This window comes from Sorex fumeus, unplaced genomic scaffold (assembly GCF_029834395.1).
Source record: "Sorex fumeus unplaced genomic scaffold, SorFum_2.1 ptg000035l, whole genome shotgun sequence".
In the NCBI taxonomy this organism is placed as follows: domain Eukaryota; kingdom Metazoa; phylum Chordata; class Mammalia; order Eulipotyphla; family Soricidae; genus Sorex; species Sorex fumeus.
The window spans coordinates 9730986-9753630 of record NW_026606092.1 but is presented as its reverse complement, the minus strand read 5'-3'; the positions used below and the strand labels follow the sequence as shown (position 1 = coordinate 9753630).

The 22645-nt window shown below is 38.5% G+C and overlaps 1 pseudogene; it reads left to right on the top strand.

Moving 5' to 3' along the window:
• The first annotated feature begins 9053 nt into the window (after positions 1-9053).
• The window catches only part of LOC130026839 (polycomb protein eed-like), a 117807-nt pseudogene continuing 104215 nt past the window's right edge, over positions 9054-22645 (top strand).

The following is a 22645-nucleotide window of genomic DNA, read 5'->3' as shown; positions in this document are numbered from 1 at the left end:
CATAGTGAATGTCATATGCAATTTTTTTCATTTAGCAGTAATTCCTGTAGCTATTCAACATAATTTTTTGTTTAATAAAGAAATGAATCACTTTCAGTTGCACAGTTCAAAAGCACCTCCATCAAAATGAAATAGTAACGGGCTGGAATCTAGTGAACCTTCACATGGACAGAGAGATGAATGGAGCAACTTAAGGTCCATCAAATTGGGAAGGGAAAGTTCCAAAGATAAAGTGTCTGATGAACAGTTTCATTTAATATCTTGGATAAAACTAAACTATGTGTGCACCTTATAAATCGAAATTATTGGGTAATGATGCTTATATGGTTATTTTTTAAACGGGAATTGTGTCAATTGACATTGCTTTGTGGATAATACTAATGAATAACCAGAAATGGCATTTTATGCTTTGGAGGAAAAAAATGTTAGAAATCCTGTATTTCAGGCATTGCAGTAGATACAAGTAAATATATGGTGAGAGTTCCCACTCTGTATGAAACACATTATCTAATATTATGATAAGGAATGCATTTTATTTGTCTTTATGTTACAGATACAAAAATGAAACCCAAGTTGACCACTGAGTTTACTTGATCCTGACATATTCAGTGCCAAATAAATTGCAAGAGACTTAACTGAAATTAGACAAAGGACTTATTTCTTTTTGGTGTTGTTTTTGTTTGTGGGTCTTTTGGAAGAAGAAACCTAGAAAAGTTCAGGGATGTCTTCAGGATATGTGCTTGGGGAAGTCAGTCCTGGTGATAATTGAGGGGAATGTGGGTGCAGTGAATTGAACCTAGACATCCCTCATGCAAAGCATCATATGTTTTTTCATTCATTTTCTATTCTGGAAACCTAAAGTGGAAGATAGTGTATAGTAAGTGAGCAGTGCTCATTGAAAGTCAGCAAGATAGAGAGAAATTATGTACCATATGATGTAAATTTGCTAGTGAAAGAGAAACCCATATTACACACAATTTTATTATTTTATGTAGGACAACATTGGTTTGTACTTTTTCCTCTGCCACAGGGAGCTTAGGTTTACTGAGTAATACCTATCACAATGTTCCCCAAGCATTCCCATTTCCTTGGTATTCATCTTTAACTTCTCCTTTGTGTTCAGCTTCCCCTGTTTGGTAATCACTTATTTCTCCTAAACAGTACCTGTGACTTGTAAAGTCAAGCTCGTCATAAATCTCTGGATTTGCATTTGTAAGTGAAATATCACTTTTCTCCTTACCTCATGTGTCCATGATCATGGTCTCAACTGAGTACTGTGGCGCTTTGGCCTGGTCCATTTTGATGCCAAGGTAGCTCACAGCTTGCCCTGGGTCCATTCAGTCCCTCATTGGGACCCTGCTTTTTGGGTGCTAGGAACTAGGGGCAACTGAGTCCAGAAAGCAGATGCCCAGGAGTAAATATTATTCAGAGTCAATCAACTCCCAAGTACAAGAGCATAATATTAACTGTCTTTCTGTGTCCATACAAAAAGGGCAATGCTTTAAGATAAACTAGATTCCCTGCAGCAAGGCTGAAAGGACAAACCCAATGTTATCCTACACTCATGCCTTTTACATAGTTTACTTTAGAGTTTCTGAGTGAAAAACTTCAAACCAAAAATCGTGAGAAAAAATAATAATTTTCTAATTTGACCTTAAACAATTTACTCTGGTTGTTAGAATTTGAAGATGTTATGATAAAGCCATGTGCTTCAAATTTAACAAAATATTAGAGAATAGAAGCAGTCAATTAATGAAACTAGCAAAACAAGAAGCAGGGTAATGACAGCATTCTTATGGCACTACCTCATTAATATAAAATTATGTAATCACAAAATAATTGTGATTATGTAATCACAAAATAAATTATGTAATCACAAAATATGATTGGTGTGGTCTCTCCCACCATGTGCATTCCATGACCTTGATCTTCTTCCCCACCTGGGCCTGCAGTCACCCCCAACAGATGCATGAAGGAGGGAACAGATCTGCCAGGCTGGTTGGAGATCAGTTGCCATTTATTCCACTCTTGTCTCCCTCTGCCTTCTTCCAGTCTCACCCATTCCTCTATCTCATGCTCATCTTTGTATGCACTCTGTCTTGACACCTTAATCTAGACCCCTCCACCTCCAAGCATTGGGGGTAGCAACTACACACAGGTGAGGTAGCACAATCAACATATATAAAGCCTTTCCTTCTTGGGAAGCTTTTTTAAGATAAAGATCTCCTCCCAGGAGATCCATTCAAGAGCCTAATTTCATCTAAGGCCATATTTCTTCTTTCCTTTGTCCATAAATGATCATTTTAGATTTATTTAATTCTTAATAACCTTTCTACTCATTTTGTATGGACACAGTAAGTGATACATTAAGCTTGTAGGGTGACTCTCCTTGGGGCATCTTGCTATAGATTCCAGACTATAGTTCTCAGGCCAGATAGTTCTTTCCCAACCCTAGCAGGGTTCTTACCCAGTTGTTACTCTTTGATCATGACAGAGTTTGTCCATGACCATGCTCTTAATTTATAGTTAAGTGTTATGGCACTTGGCCTGTCCTGTTTCAATGCCAGGGTAACTCACAGTTTGCCCTTTCCCTTCACCTGGACCCTCTTTTTGGGGTGCTAGGAACTAAGGGCAACTGAGGTTTAATTAGAGTACATATGAAAGATGCCCAGAAGTTATTTGGAGTCAATTAACTCCCATCTTACAAAATCATAGCATAACTGTCTGTGTCTATACAAAAAGGAGAGTTGCACAACAATGAGAAATGCAGTCTTTTTAAAAGGAAAAATGAAGAGATTGCATTTCAGCATACTGAATGTTCTCAAGGGTTATTCATTTTCCCCCGAACAAGTTGAAGCTGGTTTTAAATGCTCTTGAGTGTATTTTTTAAAAAGTATGGAAATGGGTTTAGTCTATTTTTGTTCCTCTCTAGAAATTCTCTATGGTTTCACACATAGAAGTGCTGGAAAGGACGGTGCTACTAATTAATTTCTTCTTAGTTTACTTATTTACAGCCGTATGCTACTTCATTAACTATATTGGGAGACTGCAATGTTTTTCTCATCTAAGAGACATGTGAATAACATCATAGAGATTCTCGATTATCTGGTTGGCCTGATGCACTGATGCAGAAATATTGGTGTCTCCTTTAAATTGCTTCATGATACTTGGTAAAATGATGGCATTGAAGAATGTTGCCTGGAAGTTTTTTATTGTTAAACATTGAATTTATAAATAAATGTAAAGAGTACACTGAAAATTTACTTTGTAATGCATCATATTAATTTTAAGCTTCTATAAATAGTTACATAATCTGTGATGAAGAGGCATTCAAGTTTTAAAAAATCACTTCTATCATTAGTTCTTCTATCATAAGAATTCAGTTTTTTCAAAGTTTTGGGGTTTTTTGTTTGTTTGTTTGTTTGTTTTCTTTGGGCAACACAGCTGGTAGTTCTCAGGGCTTAATCTGTTTCAGCCCTCAGGAATCAACCCAGGTCAACCTCAAACATGGAAGTACTTTACCTACTGTACAATCACATTGGCCCCTAGCCTGTTTTTTATAGGTACAATGGTGACAGTAATACTATTATACATGGTTAGATGGGAGCCATGAAGGAGGAGAGCAAGCTGGAAAGGAAAATATAGAAAAACACTACCTGAGCTCCAAATCATTGTGACACTAAAACAGCTGAAGCAAACTAGTCCGTTGGCCAAAAATGTTTTGTTTTGCAGTGAAACTGTGGTTATGTATCTTGCTGCACACTGACAAAGGTTACAGTTGATACTATATGAACTTCCACTGGCAGGGCTAGACCAGTGAAGGTTTCATCAGCATCCAGACACATGCCCAATCACTCAGCTGTCACTGTCACTGTCCTCCCGTTGTTCATCGATTTGCTCAAGCGGACCCAGTAACATCACTCAACTATAGGCATCAAATTGTTACAGTGAAGGTGAAGGGAAAAGGTGATTTAAAAAATTACTCAAAGTTTTTTTTTTTATTTATTTTTTTACAGTTGTAGATTTACAATTTTTTTTGTGCTTGGGTTTCAATTATACAATGATCAGATACCCATCCCTCCACCAGTGCCCGTTTTTCACCACCATGGATAATATCCCTCCCACCCCCATCCCCCCATCCCCCCCTGCCTCTGTGGCAGGACAATCCCCTGTGTTCTCTCTCTCCGTTTGGGTGTTGTGGTCTGCAAAAGAGGCATTCAGTGGCAAACATGTTCAGTCCATAGTCTACTTTCGACATGCATCTCCCCTCCTGGGAGGATCCTCCAAACATCCTTTATTTGGTGCTCCCTTCTCTATCTGAACTGCCCTTTCCTCTAGGATACCCGGCTGGCCTCTAAGTTATGGAGTAATCCTCCTGGTGCTGATCTCAGCTATTCTTGGGTATTAATCTCATACTTTGTTACTTTATATCCCCCAGATGAATGCAATCTTTCTATGTCTATCCCTCTCTTTCTGACTCATTTCGCTTAGCATGATACTTTCCATATTGTACCACTTGTATGTAAATTTTATGACTTCATCTTTTCTAACAGCTACATAGTACTCCATTGTGTAGATGTACCAAAGTTTCTTTAACCAGTCATCTGTTCTTGGGCATTCAGGTTTCTTCCAGTTTCTGGCTATTGTAAAGAGTGCTGCAATGAACAAACAAGTGCAGATGTCACTTCGACTATACATTTTTGCTTCTCTGGGATATATTCCCAGGAGTGGTATTGCTGGGTCAAATGGGAGCTCAATTTCTAATTTTTTGAGAATCGTCCATACTGTTGTCCAGAAGGGCTGAACCAGTCGACATTCCCACCAACAGTGAAGGAGTGTCCCTTTCTCGCCACATCCACACCAGCATTGGTTGCTTTTGTTCTTTTGAATGTGGGCCAGTCTCTGAGGTGTGAGATGGTATCTCATTGTGGTTTTGATCTGCATCTCTCTGATGATTAATGATGTAGAGCATTTTCTCATGTGCTTTTTTGCCATTCGGATTTCTTCTTATGACTCAAAGTTTTTGGAGAACATGTGTTGCTTGCTTTGAGCCTTCGGTTTAATTTTTGCAACTACATGTACATAAGGGCTAGAACGATAGCATAGCAGGTAGGGCATTTGCCCTGCAAAAGGCCGACCTGGGTTTGATTCCTCCATTCCTCTCAGAGAGTATCCCGCCCTCACAGCAGAGCCTGGCAAGATTCCCGTGGCATATTTCACATGCCAAAAACAGTAACAAGCAGTCTCACAATAGAGCCACTACAGGTGCCCGCTCGAACAAATCAATGAAAAATGGGAGGACAGTGCTACAATGCTACAGTGCTACATGTATATGAAAGTACCACTCATAGCTCATGACACTGGTACAAATGACCACCTCTCAAAAATTTCTAAAAAGAGCATAGAAAAAATAACTTTTGTTGACAAGTCGAAGAGATGGTATAAGGATTAAGACACTTGCCTTGCATGTGACCAATTTTGGTTCAACCCCATGCACTGCAAAATCCCTAAATCGAGAACCAAGGGTAGTCCCCTAGCATCGCTGTGTATATCAACACCCATCCTCAAAAAAAGGGTTTTTTGATTTGATGCATTCAAACTGAAAGCATTCTCTTGAAAGCTAAAGAAAGAATAAATATAATAAAATCATACTAACACCATTATAAATACTTAGTTGCCTTATAAGTGGTCAACATGGTCGACCTGAGTTCGATTCCTCCGCCCCTCTCAAAGAGTCCACCAAGCTACCGAGAGGTATTTGATATGCCAAACACAGTAACAATTGTCCCAGTGGAGACATTACTGGGCCCTCTCGACCAAATCGATGAACAACGGGAAGACAGTGACAGTGACAGACTGAGTAGAAATGACTTACTCAGGATCAGAGAGTAAAATAGTCACACAGATGGAGGTAAGAAAAGCTTTACAAATTAAATATCCACATCTATGTCTGCATCTTTTCTGGTTTTGCTTTCTCTACTTCGTGACAATGGCATATTTAAAGCACAAATCAAATGAAAAGGCTAAGATTATTTCAAATTTTACTATATAACGTATTACCTTCCTTGAAAAGATAATGACTACGCAAATGAGGTTTTTTGGTAGTTACTGCTCTGTAGAGAATCGCAGGGAATGGAGTTGGAACGCACATACACGGAGTGGTAGTATAAGTATGAATGAAAGATTGACTTAACTAGAGGAGGGAAAAAAGCATATTAATATCCCTATTGTTGACTATAAGCAAATTCCCTAAGTTTATGTTTTCCAGATTATCAACTTTCTACTTCTCCTTGTTTTTATAATTCTAATCTTTCACATTACAAGTGATTATAAAGATCCAAATGTGGCTAAAGGTTGAAGTGCATTTCTTGTCAGAGTTCTTTGTTTCAAACTTACAGAGATTTGGCTGTATTTAGTAACAATTAAACTTACCTTTGAGGCTGGAATGGTACATTAAATAGGGTGCTTTCCTTGAATATGATCTACTTGGGTTCTATACTTGGCACTCAGTATGATCCTCTGAACCTCACCAGGAGTAATCACAGTAAGCACAGAACCAGAAGCTAACCCTGAGCACTGCCAGGTGTGGCACAAAAGCAAACAAACAAACAAACAAACAAACAAAAATCCTACAATTAGCCTTACCTTTTTAAAGATATTGTTTTAATGACTGCTATATTCCTAAGGATAATCATAGGGAGTTTATACGTATGGATTAAGTTTCAAGGTATTTCTAAGAATAGTGAGTATGTTCAGTCAGTGCATTCTATGAATACCATGATATTCGGAATGAACACTTAAGCATCATAATTAAAGGCTGTTGGACTTTCTGCATAAAATTTTAAGTCCCTAAGATTATCTGTAGACTCTGACAACAGACTGGAGCTGGATCAGAGCTTGCAGTGACTTGTCAGAAAATGGTAACCGCAGGGCTCTGGATGATTGTTGTGCAAGTTAACTCTGTGGGATGCTATTCTTGCTAATCTTGTAGAAATCTAACAACTTGGACCATAAGAGAGTGCAAATTGTGAAGGTGCCTTTTGTTTATTTAGGTGAAAATAACATAACATGTGATGATTTCCCTCTTTTCATAAAAGGGATGAAGTATTGGTGATACTCGGCAAGTAAACCAGTAAGTGCCACAAGTTCAAGTATCAGGTGGGTGTATGACTCTTAACATATAGTGAAGTTTAAAAATGTATGTGGTGTCTAAAAATGTTGCCCCATGAAATCGTTGTATAATGTCAGGCATAACAGTCTGATTCTTCTTTAAGGTACTCTGATCACAATTCCATGGCAAACAAATTGAAGACTATTCTAGGCATGAGAGACAGGGAGAGAGGGAGACTCTGAGAGAGAGATAGACAGACAGAGACAGAGACAGATTTTAGTTTTGGGATAAAATAGTCTTTCCCTTTCTAAGAAAGGTTAACCATTAATAGCTTTGCTTTTCTGGGCTTACTTTTTTATTTTTTATTTTTTGGTGAGGGCATAATTTCTTCTAGCTTTGACCTTGAGTCTGCTGACATGATAATTCCTCACTCAGGACTTCAGGGCCCCTATAGGGACTCAGTTGTTTCTAGGCATTGCAAAGGAGAAACTCAACTATATCTTCCAGTACTTCTGCCAGCCTCAGTACCAGTTAGCTTCTTCTTATCCTGCTTTGACTCTCTTTTAAATCTCTCACCCCCTATCAAAGAAATTGTGCCATTTTTCATACACACATGGCATGTAAATACCCTGTCTCTCTCATTCAATGAAATAGAAATTAGAGTATTGGAACAGTGTTAATTTCCATTCAGGAAGAGGAGGAAAATTCTCCCCATCTAAACCAAAGGCTCCCAGATTTGTTTGGATATCTCTCCCTTTCAGAAAAGAGTAACCAAAGAGCCCTTTGTGCCCCCAAATCTAGTTTTGTTAAGCAAACTGAAAGTACCCCCTAATGATAACTGATACTCTTTTCTCTACCCCTTTATCCTTTATTTCTCTTCATGAAACTGTAGAGCTGATGCTCTTCAACTTCTACACTTGTATTTTTCTGTTTGTTGATACAGCTCCATATTGTTGCTTATCTTTCTAAAACAAAACCAACTTCTGTTACATAATTTCCCAACAAGTTTAGTGTTTTCCTGTTAATAATAATTCATAATAAGAACATAATAATGGGCAATGAACAATAAGAGATTACAAGTACCATAAGAAATATTTTCATTTAAAATATTTAACATCCTATAATATCCAAGGTATAAAAAATGGACAGAATCCACGATAAAACAGCACTATCAAAAAAAGGAGAGAATATCTGAATAAACACTCTCATCTAAGAAGACATTAAGATGGACAATTGACACCTTTTAAAAAATACTCAGTATCATTGATAGCAAAAGGATAATCAGACCAAAATGACAATGATATGTCTCCTCTCATCAGTGATAATAACCTATTTTACAAAGTACAGAAACAAATGCTGATGGGCAATGTGGAGACAAAGGAATACACCCCATTCATTATTGGTGGGAATGCAAATGAGTTCATTCATTCTCTTTGGAAAAAGAATTTGGAGGGTCTTTTAAAAATGAAAAATAGATCTCAGCAGGCCTGCCTCCACATCTCAGACCTCCTGCTTGCTTCTCCAAATTTCCAGGGTGTGTGTGTGGGGGGGGGGGGGGGGGGCGTGGTTAACCTCCCAGATGATATTCCTTGGTTGTTTGAGGACCTGGAAGTAGATTCCCCTTCCTCCATCTGGGTGTCAGTAGACTCCACCCCTGATTTCCACTACCTCAGCAAGTTGACCTCCACATCTCCTAAACCATATGGCTGCCTATGAGACATGTGACAGTTCTACTCATCACATCTCACATAGAATACACTTATACCTCCTGTCACAAGGTGTATTCTTCAAAGAAGGAAAGGAGCAACAATCAGCCTCATCCCTCAGAGACTCCAAAAGAAAATAACAATATAGATTCATCTCCAGCACAGCAGGGACAGACAACAAATACAATGAAGAAGCCATGTAGAATTCCACTAAACTAATGAGTAAAAATTATAACATGGGAGGTTTTACCAGTGCCAACGGACTCTGCAAATTTTTAGAGAATAATCTTAGTGACACCATCTTGAGGGTACGTAATAAGCATAAAGAAATGATGACACAGAAAGTCAGCAAAGCACAGGTGTGAAAGATGAAAAGAGAAAACTGCAATCACAAGTGAAATAAATGAAGATATTATAGGTGATATTTAAAGCTCAATAAAAAGTCTTAGTAGCAGAATGACTGTTGAGGAATAGATCAGTAAGCTTCAAAATGAAATGTAAGACACCTCTAAGAAAAATATTTAAAAATAAATGAACAGCACACCAAAGAACAATGGGATAAGTTCATGAAGAGCAGCATAAGACTCACCAGGGTCCCTTAAAACAAGAAGGCAAATACAGTGAAGAACCTTTCATTGATGAAATCATAGATAAGAACTTTCCAGAATTGAATTGTACAGACTCAAGTAGAAATCAGGGGTGGAGTCTCCAGATTCAAGAGGCCAGAAGAGTTACAGCAAAGATAGACTCAAGTAGAAAACCTCAAGACACTGTGCTTAGAACAACATTTCTTTTCTTAAGGAATTCTAGGGGACTGGAGTGATAGCACAGTGGGTAGGGTGTTTGCTTTGCACGCAGCCGACCCGTGTTCGATTCCCAGCATCCCATATGGTCCCCCGAGCACTGCCAGGAGTGATTCCTGAGTGCATGAGCCAGGAGTGTGTCACCGGGTGTGACCCAATAAGAAAAAAAAAAGAATTATATAGGCAGAAAAAAAATTTCTTGACAAATTAATTTGTCTTACTCTGATATATATATATATATATCTATTATCTATCTATCTATCTATCTATCTATCTATCTATGTGTGTGTGTGCCTGTCTGTCTGTGTGTCTGTGTGTCTGTGTCTCTGTGTGTGTAAACATCAGTTCAAAATATAGCTAGTCATGGCATCAAGTATAATCACAATGGGGCAGGCTGAGAGAAGGAAAACCCAGGTGAGAGGCAGACCACAGTAGAATCTTTTAGCCAGGCACCTGGAACACAGTCAAGAGTTTAGCACAGTTTTTAATCTGATTTGGCAATTTCCTTCATGAATATCTAAAAAGAGTATTTTATCCTGTTGTCAAATAACAAATAATCCTAGGAATAGCCCAAAATTCAATTAAGCTGTTAGTTTAGGCAATTGGTTTTATAAAATATTTACTTCATATTTTAATGAAATTGAAGAGGTCCAGGTACATTCAATACATAATTTAAAATATGTCAGCCTGGAAAAACATAAAATACACTAATCTTAGCACTTTCAGGTTGGGAATTTTTCCCAATGCCTTCAAATTACTACCTACTTAAATTTTGAAAACTACTTCTTTTAGTTCCCAATTTATACAATTACTTACATTCCATAGCACAGCGGGTAGGGCATTTGCCTTGCATGCAGCCGACCTGGGTTCAATTTCCAGCATCTCATATGGTGCCCCAAGCACTGCCAGGAGTAACTCCTGAGTGCAGAGTCAGGAGTAACCCCTGCGCATCACCAGTTGTGATGCAAAAAAAAAAAAATGGCTTTGGGCTGGAGCGATAGCACAGCGGTGGGGCGTTTTCCTTGCACGCAGCCAACATGGCCGACCCGAGTTCGATTCCTCCGCCCCTCTCAGAGAGACCGGCAAGCTACCCAGAGTATCTCGCCCGCATGGCAGAGCCTGGCAAGCTCCCCGTGACGTATTTGATATGCCAAACACAGTAACAACAAAGTCTCCAATGGAGACGTTACTGGGCCCGCTGGAGCAAATCGATGATCAACGGGAGGGCCTTTACTTACTTTACTTTACTTTCATGTAGGGGTTATGATGTTCAAATGAGATAATACAAACAGTACCACACTTAAAGTTAAATGTTGAAAATAAATTTAGAAAAAGAGAAAGAAAAAAGGAAAGAAGGAAGGAAGGAAAGAAGGAAGGAAGGAAGGAAGGAAGGAAGGAAGGAAGGAAGGAAGGAAGGATGAGGGAGGGAGGGAGGGAGGGAGGGAGGGAGGGAGGAAGGAAGGAAGGAAGGAAGGAAGGAAGGAAGGAAGGAAGAGAAAGACAGGGACAGGAGGAGAGGAAAGGATGGGAGAGGAGAGGAGGGGAGAGGAAAGAAGGAAAGGGAAGGGGAGGGGAAAAAGGAGAGGAGAGGAGAGGAGAGGAGAGGAGAGGAGAGGAGAGGAGAGGAGAGGAGAGGAGAGGAGAGGAGAGGAGAGGAGAGGAGAGGAGAGGAGAGGAGAGGAGAGGAGAGGAGAAAGGAAGGGGAGAGGAGAGGAAGGGGAGGGGAGAGGAAGGGGAGGGGAGAGGACAGGGAGGGGAGGGGAATGGAGCGGAGGGGAGCAGAGAGTTCAGCATTAGTAATTGTGATGGTGTTATCAATGGGCTTTGTGGGGAGCAACAGAATAAGAGGAAATTTTCTGGCCACAATATAAAAAAGTGTTGCACCTTCTTACTTGGTTCACCATGTTCTCATTAGTTAAGTACCCAGGGAAATAAGGACTCATGTAAGTCTTCATGAGGTCCTGCACAGCATGGACATTAAAGTCCTTCCAGCCATACTCCGGCAGTCATCAAGTTGCACCTGAGACCCACTTGATATGCATGGCATGGGAACTGATTCATAGCCACAAAATGTTCTGGAGACCATGATGCTCATGTTAAGGTGAGAAAATTCAGTCTTTGCCTCTGCATAATGTAAGTTAGTTGTCTTTCAGGATAAGAAAAACCGAGAAATAGAAATTTTATTTTAAAAGGAGTGAGGAAGTAGAAATGCATCCGAGAGAACCTTTGGTTTTGGGAAAAGATTAGATACACATAGCACATTGGCACACAATCACATTACTAATACTGAACCCTCCCCTCTCCTCTCTTCATCTCTCCTCTCCTCCCCCCTCCTCTCTTCTCCCCTCCTCTCTCCTCTCTTCTCCCCTCTTCTCTTCTCCCCTCCCCTCTCCTTTCCTTTCCTCCCCTCCTTTCCCCTCACTTCTCCACTCCTCCCCCTCCCCCCTTTCCTTTCCTCTCTTCTAATTTGCCTTATTTTGTGGTCTTCTGTGCATTGAAGTGTCATTACTAGGGTGTAACCAAGAGTAAGGACTTTGAAATTTGGTGAGCTTCTTTCATATTTTCATAAGGCTTTTCTTTTTGCATGGGCTCCATTTGGGCTGACATCATTCAAAGTTTTATCAGACTTTCTGTGGAAATCAACTCTAAAGGGAGCGTCTTCTTTGCCCTTCATACATTCAGGGTGTTAACAGAGTAATTCTTTCTGACATCATGTATAGGTTTTATGGCTTCCTGAAACTCATCCCAAGATTCTTCTCCAACAGTTGCCTGCCTATCTCAATAGGAAGCTCACAGTGTGGAACAAGGGATAACCACAGAAAGAATTAGGCTGAATAATCAGATTGAGAAAGGTAGTTTAACAAGCCATAATGAACAAGATGTTCTCTATGAACATTCTCTTGTTGAATAGAGAGATTCATACAAGTCTATAGTGATATAACATTTCTCTAAAATGCAAATTAACTTTCCATCCTGTCTATAGCAACTCTGTTTTTTTTAAATTGTAGTCACAACCTAATTTGTTTCTAATAATATTCCATATGGGGTAAAATCATTTTCTGGAAGATTTAACTTACAAATAGGTGAAGAAAACAATGCAGGACTGTATATACAGAAATATAGATAGTAATGGTATCAAGGTACTTCACTTAATCACTTAATCACTTAATCCCCGTTATTCATCGATTTACTCGAGCGGGTGCCAGTAACGTCTCCATTCATCCTGGTTGCGTGCTAGCGTAGCCCAATGGTATCTGTTCGTTCTAGGAACATGCAGAGCCTCAAACCGATCATTCAGGGTCTTGACAAAGAAGTCTGACCATCTTGTAGGTGGGCATCCACATGATCTTTTGATGTCCCATGGAATCCAATCAGTAATGGCTCTAGTCCAGCGGTTGTCTGTAAACCTCATTACGTGTCCAGCCCATCTGATTTTTGATGTCTTGGCAAATGAGACAGTGTCCCTGATTCTTGAGCGTTGACGAAGATCAGAACTCCGGATTCTATCTCTCATTTGAGTGAATCGTGATATTCCAAGCATAGCTCTTTCGATTCCTCTTTGAGAGACCCGAATAGTGTTCTCATCCTGTTTTCATAGGGTCCAGGTCTCTGAGGCATATGTTAATGCAGGAAGAACAGTGAAATCAAAGAGTTGTGCTCATAGCTGGAGGTTCTTTGTCCTTTTAGTTATTTCTTCAACGCTCTTGAAGGCATTGCAAGCCGCTCTCTTCCTCCTGCGCAACTCAGGTGCCAGGTCATTTATCATGTTGATTTCTCAACCTAGGTATATATAACTGTTGCATTCGGAGATGGTGGTTCCGTTGAGAGCGAATGGAGCGTCAGGAACAAGGCTGTTTCTCATAAACATTGTCTTCGTAAGATTCAGCTGTAGTCCGACCTTTGCACATTCACGGTCAAAGTCGTTCAGCATTTGTGCCACTTGGTTAATGTTTGGTGTTATTAGAACGATGTCATCAGCAAAGCGGAGGTGGTGTAGTTGCCGACCATCTATCTTCACTCCCATGCTTTCCCATTCCAGTCATCACATGATGTTCTCGAGGGTGGCACTGAAGAGTTTTGGTGAAATGGTATCATCCTGCCGAACCCCTCTCTTGATATGGATGATTACTTCTTTATAGAATGGTGAGATCTTGGTAGTGAATCCGCAATAGAGCTCACGAAGGATCCTGATGTATTGAGTTTGTACGCCCTGATTGGCTAGGGCTTCCATAACCGCTTCCGTCTCAACAGAATCAAAGGCCTTCTTTAAATCAATGAACGTTAGACAGACCGGCATCTTGAACTCCCGAGAAACCTCAATGAGCTTAGTAATCGTGTGAATATGGTCGATGGTACTGAATCCTTTTCAGAATTCGGCTTGTTCACATGGTTGTCCTTCATCTAGTGTTCTGCTAATCCTATTCAGGATGACTCGAGTGAACAGTTTGTAGATGACAGACAATAGGCAGATTGGGCGATAGTTGCCAATGTCGTGGATGTCTCCCTTCTTGTCTAGTAGTACAGTCCTGCTGGTTTTCCATTGGAATGGAACCTTGCATTCAGACAGGTAGCGTGTGAAGAGCCGAGCCAATGTATTGATGAGTACTGATGGTAAGTTCTTCAGGTGTTCAGGTCTGATCTTGTCTGGGCCAGGTGCTCTTTGTTTCTTTACCAACGAGATGGCATGCTGGATTTCGGAAGGGAGAACATTGGGAACGACATATCCATCATGTGGTATGTGGTATGTGGGCAAGTGGACGTGGCTATTAAAGAGATCTGAGTAGAAGTCATGAATAATCTTCTCCATTGCCCTTCTGGAAGATGTGATAGATCCATCATGATGTCGGAGGGCAGTCATCTTGGTTTTGTAGTTGGTGAAGGACAGGCGGGCATTACGAATGCTTTTCCCAGCTTCTGCCGCATCTACCAGTACTGCAAGTACTACCAGTACTTGCCAGCAGAGCCTGGCAAGCTATCCGTGGTCTATGCCAAATAGACCAAATTGACATGCCAAATCCAGTAATAAATGGATCTCATTCCCCTAACCAGTAATAATCAAGGTACACAGCATAAAATTTATCTTCTTAACAAAATTTTAAGTGATGATATAATATCATTAACTACATAAACAATAGTGTAAATAGATATTTAGAACTCTTTCATTTTTCCTGACTACGAATCTAACCCATCAGAAATTTTAGAGAAGTAAAGTTTCTATGATAATGGAGAAGGGAGTACTATAATATCCTATACTATTAACCTTGACAGGTTGATAGTCCCTGTTATATTTATATTGAAAATGATAGTTATAGATTTGATGGTGATATAATAACATGTATTTTGGAGGTGATATAGACTGTGTGTCTTTAGTTGTATGAGTGTGTTTTGCAGAAAATGTTGATTACTGGCTGTTCTTTTCTTCTATTTATGCACTCTCAATTTTATGTGAGCAGCTACTTATTCAGGAAAAAAAACTGACCCTCCACGGATTTGGGAACTGAATTATGATTGACCAAAGACATATGAAATGAGTGTTTCACCTTCAGACATAGACATGACTCAGTACTGGCAAATAACATGTAAGTAAAATGTCTTGGGAAGCTACTGGATTTATTTCCCTGCTATAAAGAAATAGTGAGAACTATTTTCCTTTCTCCTTAGTTTGAATTATACTGCAAGTGACAATTTAAAAGTAGCCTTCTTGCAATCGGGAGAGAATAACAATATAGGAAAAAAATCTGTTATTAAAGATATAAGAATTAAATTAGAGTTTGGGTCCTTAATGTTACTGTATCCCACTTAGAACCCTCTTCCAGGACTGGAGCAATGTCACAGCAGGTAGAGTGCCTGCCTTGCACGCAGGCTACCTGGGTTGAATCCCTTCCCTTTCTCCTCCTCCCGTTTCCTTTCCTCCTTAACCTCCCTCCACCTTCTCAGTTCCTCCATCCATTTCTTCTCCCTCCCTCCCTCCCTCCCTCCCTCCCTCCCTCCCTTCCTTCCTTCCTTCCTTCCTTCCTTCCTTCCTTCCTTCCTTCCTTCCTTCCTTCCTTTCTTCCTTTCCTTCATTCTTTCTAAACTAGGAAGTCCTCAGGCCTCAGTGCTGGCTCTCTGTTCAGAGATTACAGTGGCTCTGTTCTGAAAACTCTATACAGTGGTGGGGATTGAAACTGCCTTGGCCACATGCAATGCAAGCACGTTAACCTCTGTCCCTATCCTCTCTCCCTAACCTTTTAGCTTATATACTCACCAATCTGAAATTAGTTAACTACTATTGTATTGAAATTTGAAGCATTCTGATTAAGCTGAAGAGAAAGTTCAATTAGCTGAGAACATGTTTTGCATGCTGGAGATGCCAGGTTTGATCCCAAGCACTGTATAGTCCCCAGCACTGCTGGGAATGACCCTAGAACATGGAACTAGGAGTAGCCCTGAGCATCACCATAGGTACTCCCCCAATAAACAAACAAAAGATAAAATCCCCTCAAAACTGAGTTTTATGAGAGCTTTTAGAATTCATCAATGTGAGAGAACTCATTTTCCAATTTTGAACACCGCCAGAATTCATCTCTTTAACCAAAATCTAATAGCATAAACTCTTGTCAGAGATTCTCTTGTTTTAAAATAACTGATGTGTGTGTGTGTCTTCCTGTTGGTCTGTGGTCCCCTGGAGGGTGAAAAATATGTTATACTTGTCTTGGAATTTCTGTCAACACTAATTCAATGCTTTGTTTGTGTTACATATACAGTAATTATCGAATTGAGTGAATTAAAGTTGTTAGAAAAATTTCTGCACAGATATAAAAGATATTTTTAAGATTAAAAAATTTTATAAACACTATTAAATGTAAGTCAAGATCTCTTCTTAAATTGTTCTTTGTACTTTCAACACATCTAATTATCAATTTAATTACAAGGTTTAGGTAAAGTCTAGAAAGCTGCTTTAATTTTTTGTTTGCTACAGCGATAATTATCTGTTATTCGCAATAAAGTTCACTAACATGACTTTTTTCTTCAATTTAATTTTGATTGCTATTCTTTTTGATGAATTTTACAATCCTAGATAAAAAAATATGTGAAATTACTGGCTGCACCTCAATCACTCTCATCTCAGCAATAGAAGCCACATATCAGCTTGGAACACTATTTCTGAGAGGACAGTCATGTGCAGTGATATTAAAGTTAAATATAACTATTTAGAATTCAAGACTGGTAGGAAACTCATCAGCCTCCCAGGCCATAGTCTTCAGAAACTGCCAACTGTCATTCAAGGGACATAGCATAGCTGCAAGGCATTTTAATACCAAATATTCTACCCACAGCCTAAAATGCTTAAGATTGTGCAGGAGGCATTGAATAACTTAAGGACATCTACTTAAGTTGTCTCTATTATTAAACTCATGTGAATTCTCATTTAGCATTATTATTTAATTTCATGTATAGTTTTGATTATAGTAATAATCACTAGTGCCTGACAGCCATTGATCTAGGTAGGTCAGTGACTCTAACACCTATCACAAATCATTAGTTCTTCAGTTTTCAATGATACCCAGAGATTTTACTATCATTGACCCAAACCTGATCTGATATTAATCAGTATTAGAATACAGAGACAATTTCATCTGGTCAATTTAAATCTTGATACATGAATAAATAAGTGAACACCTGACCTTGGCAAGTGAGTATCTATAGATGTTTTATATCAGTCTAAAATTAAATTTTGAACTTCACCACTAGGAATTTAATTATTATTGATACAACGTCTTCCTGAGTTTTTTTCTCAATCTGATTACCAGTATCATCTTAAATACTTCACATGCAGGTCTCTTCTCCTACCTATCATTTCCACTTTTAGCATATATACATAGCAACATAAATGATAGCTTTGTTTAGAGAAGTTTATTGGACTATTATATATATGCATATGTTTTTCTGTCTATTTAAATATTTGAGTAAACAATGAGCATGGTATCTTAAATAACTAAAAAAACAACAAGAAAAACGAGGAAGATGGCAAGGATGTGACTCAGTGGTAGAAAGTATGTCTGTCAAATGTAAGACCCTGTGTTAGTTGCCTGGCTTGAAAGAAAGAGAGAAAGAAAGAAGGAAAGATGGAAGGAAGGAAGGAAGGAAGGAAGGGAGGGAGGGAGGGAGGGAGGGAGAGAGGGAGGAAAGAAAGAAAGAAAGAAAGAAAGAAAGAAAGAAAGAAAGAAAGAAAGAAAGAAGAGAGGAGAGAGGAGAGAGGAAGGAGAAAGAAATACTTAAAATATTTTCATAAAAAGAAAAGAAACCCCACTGAGAAGAAACAAGATGCTGAAAAACATAAAATGTGAGAGAGAAGGAAAGTAACTTAGAAAACTTAAGAAAGGACTTAGAAAAAATTAAAGATTAACTTAATTTAAAATAGGTGATAAGCCTAAAACCCTAGATGAAAACTTCAAGCAAAAACACTTAAAATCAACTACAAAACAGAGACAAATGAAAGCCAGTTACTACGTAGATTTCAAGGTATAAGGGTAAAGAGTAAGAGAAGTATAAAGCAAAACTGAAATAACCAGAATTCACATAGAAAGCGACAACAAATTAATTTATCTCAAGAATTTCACTAAAACTTGTGGTCTAGAGCCAGAGTATAGTACAATGGGTAGGGTGCTTGTTTTGCACTTGTTGACCTGGGTTTAATCCCACCCATCTGATCCCCTGATCCCCTTTAAGAATAATTTCTTAGTGCAGAGGCAGGAAATCTGACCACCACTGAGTATGCCTCCCCACAGGAAAAAAAAATGCTTGTGGCCTAAAATCACCAACCCAAAAAGTCACAGAATGGCAGGTTGGATCCAAAAACCAAAAGCCTTCCGTTTGCTCTTTAGAAAAGATGAACTTGCATTCCAATACTAAGCAGGTTCAGAGTAAAAGACTGAAAAAATTGGTAAATGACAGCCTATAAAAGACCAGAATAGTCATATTTATATGGTGAAATGATAAAGATACCAATCCAGTGATAAGACTTAATAGTTATTTACACATATGTATGAAACAAATGAACATTAAGCTATGAAAGGAAATGTTAACAGACCTAAAGAGATGATAGCAACAGCAACAGGATAGGGACATTAATGCACACAATGGGACATTAAAACCTATTGTTTTCAATGGACAGATCAACCAGATAAAAATAGCAAGAAAACAGTAGCCTTAATTGATAATTGGACTAGATGTTCTTAGTAAACATTTAAAGAGATCTTCATCCCTCCAGAAGTTGAAAGCATATTCTTCTCAGAAGGCTATGGAACATTCTCCAGGATATACCATAAATTAGGGCACTAAACAAGGGACAATAAATCCATAAAGATTGATCATATCAGTACCTTTTCAGATCTTCATGTCTAGAAAACTTTAGAAAACAGCTATAAAAAGAAAGTTAGAAAAACATCAATTATATCATGATTAAACAACATGTGACTGAAGAAACAGTTTGGTTACAAAGAAAACAAGGGGAATTTAAAAAATATATCCTGTTAACAACCCTATAAAATGCAAACATCCTGTAAAAAATAATGATATGAGCTATCATATCATAAGGTACACAGGGGAGACATTACTAAGAGAGATTAATAGCCATAAGTCAGAAAGAAGAAAATAAAAATCAATAATGGAAATTAAATTAAAAAAAGCAAGGAGACAATCTGATTTACAATGACATTGAAAAAATATTCTTTATTTAGCATCAACTTAACAAAGAGATGAAAGACTTCTGTATCAAAAACTCGAGTCTGCAACAGAGTGGCATCAATGTTCTCATGATTTTCAATGAGGTATTTTAGAGGAATGAGGAGCAGTGTAAGAAAATTGAAAAATGGTACAGTGGAGTTTTTATTCTTGAGCATTTCCACAGAGAGAGCTCTAAAAATATATAAATGATACAAATTGTGAGAATATAAAATAATATAATATAAATAAATATATAAGATATAAATATAAAAATGATATAAGTATTAAAAATATGTTAGCACTGCACTGTCCACCCGTTGTTCACTGATTTGCTCGAGTGGGTCCAGTAACGTCTCCATTGTGAGATTTGTTGTTACTGTGTTTGGCGTATCAAATATGTCGCGGGTAGCTTGCCAGGCTTTGCCATGCGGGCGAAATACTTTTGGTAGTTTGCCAAGCTCTCCGAGAGGTGCAGAGAAATCGAACCCAGGTCAGCTAGGCCAGCTGCGTACAAGGCAAATGCCCTACCACTGTGCGATCACTCCAGCACAATATTTGGAGTATATAATAGAAATACTCATCTTTGCATAATTTATTTAGCAAAGATAAATGTGGAACACATAACTGAATAATCTTTAGCATTAAAATGAAGAAAATTATACAAGGTATAACAATAAATAAATCTTGAAGACATTATACTGAGTCTGTATAAATAGGAAACACTTGGTAGCATTTGATTTCAATGGACATTTATTAATTTTTATATGGGGGTACCTGGAAGCCCACACCCAGTATCACTTGGGAATCTCTCTTGGCTCTGTATTTAGGGGACCACCCACATTATGGTACTCATGATACCTACAGTGCTGGGTTCAAAGAGAGTGCAGCCACATGTAAGGTAAAGGTCTTAACTCTTTTCCTATTTTTGTTTTCTTATTTGTTCTTTATTTATCTTAACTTATTTTTTTATTGAATTACCACGATATACAGTTACAAAGCTTTAATGATAGCCCTTTCCTATTTTTTGCTCTGGTATATGGCTTTAAAGAAAATGGCAACAACAGTATGATTTTTGTATCTTAAAATGAGCTTGGGTTGTAAAACTAATCTTTTGCTTTAAAATCTTGCAATAGAATTGTTAATTTATTTTCATGCTGGAAAAATCTACTTGTTCACACTGATAGTATTAAGAAATACAAATAATTAAAAGCATTATTCAGGTTAATACATCATTTCACAAAAGCCTCTTTATGTAGGTAGCTTCAGTGCAATTTCACAAAACCAAGTGTAAATCTATCATGTATTATTGCCCTCAACAAATCCAGTTTAGTAGACAAACTGATGCTTTAGGATGCTCAACATTAGTGTCACAGAGACAGTTCCAAGAAGAGTTAGAGTAGAACAATGTCCATTTGCAGACTTCTGTTGATCTTCAACTCTCACAACAGCCTTGGATTCCTGTGACTTTCCTGTCAGGAGACAAGTATAGCTTAAATTATGGTACAGTTACTGAACACTAGGACAGCTTTAAAAACATGGCATAAGAATATTCACTGTGTCCTTGGTATTAGTGTCATTTCTGCAATGCATTTGAAAGGGGTTACTGCACAGCAATTACCAAGAAGTTAAACAGTCTCATTATCTTACAGAAAAGGCCTGTCAATATTCCTTTGAAACAGATCTGTGGATTACAAGCTAAGAGAGATAGAGAAAGTTAGAGGGTAATGATCACTCCTCATGAATAAAAGGAGCTATCAGAAGGATTGCTAGAGAAATCTGTTTGAGACCTCACACTTAACATCTTTCACACATTTCTCCCCCCAAAGAAGGTAGACATACATTAATTAAAGCTGCAGATGGTAAACCCATTGTTAACTCCTGTGAACAACAGTATTTTCATAAAGGGACTCTAAGTTGGAAGATAAAATCATAAAAATGCTTATGTGAAATGAGATTGTATATCCACATTTATGAGGATTTAATATATTTTTCAATAGAAAACAATGTCTATATTTCTATTCCTGTTCATTCTTGATGTTAGTTATAAACAAAATTGAAAGCACACAATTTTTTAAACATAAATATTAGCAATCATTAACATTTTGGTTTATATTTTCAGGCAGTTTTTTCTTTCATTTTTTTTTGCTTTTTAGGGGTCACATCTAGAAATGCACAGGGGATACTCCTGGCTCTGCACTCAGGAATAACTCCTGGCGGTGCTCAGGGGACCATATGGGGTGCTTGGAATTGAACCTGGGTCGGACAAGTGCAAAGCAAACACCCTAACTCACTGTGCTATTGCTCCAGCCCTGGTAGTTTTTCCTTTCTTTATGGAGATAACATATTCACAGGCATGTTTTGAAAGGAATTTGCTTCTCTATTTTTTTTTCTTTTTTAAATTTTTTTAGTGAAACACCATGAGGTACAGTTATATACTTACAAGTTTTTGTGCTTGGGTTTCAGTTATACAATGATAGAGTACCCATCCTCCATCAGTGCCCATTCTCCACCATCACTGGTTCCAGTATCCCTCCCACCCCTCATCCCCCCCATCCCGCCCTGCCTCTGTGGCAGGGCATTTCCTTTTGTTCTCTCTCTCTCTTATTGAATGTTGTGGTTTGCAAAAGAGGCAATGGGTGACAATCATGTTTGGTCTATAGTCTACTTTTAGCATGCATCTTCCATCCTGGGCAGATGTTCCCAATACCCTTTATTTGGTTCTCCCTTCTCTATCTGAGCTGCATTTACCCCTAGAGTGTGCGGCTGGCCTCCAAGCCATGGCGTAGACCTCCTGGTATTTATCTTGGCTATTCTTGGGTGTTAGTCTCCTATTTTGTTACTTTATGTTCCCTGATGAATGCAATCTTTCTACGTCTGTCCTTCTTTTTCTGACTCATTTCACTTTGCATGATACTTTCCATGTAGTACCACTTGTATGTAAATTTCATGACTTCATCTTTTCTAACAGCTACATAGTACTCCATGGTTTAGATGTACCAAAGTTTCTTTAACCAGTCATCTGTTCTAGGGCACTCAGGTTTTTTCCATATTCTGGCTATTGTAGACAGTGCTGCAATGAACAAACAAGATGTCACTTCGACTATACTTTTTTGCGTCTCCGGGGTATATTCCCAGGAGTGGTATTGCTGTGTCAAATGGGAGCTCATTTCTAATTTTTGGAGAATCGTCCATACTGTTTTCCAAAAGGGCTGAACCAGTCGGCATTCCCACCAGCAGTGAAGGAGAATTCCATTCTTGCCACATCCGCACCAATACCAGTTGCTTTTGTTCTTCTGGATGTGGGCCAGTCACTGTGG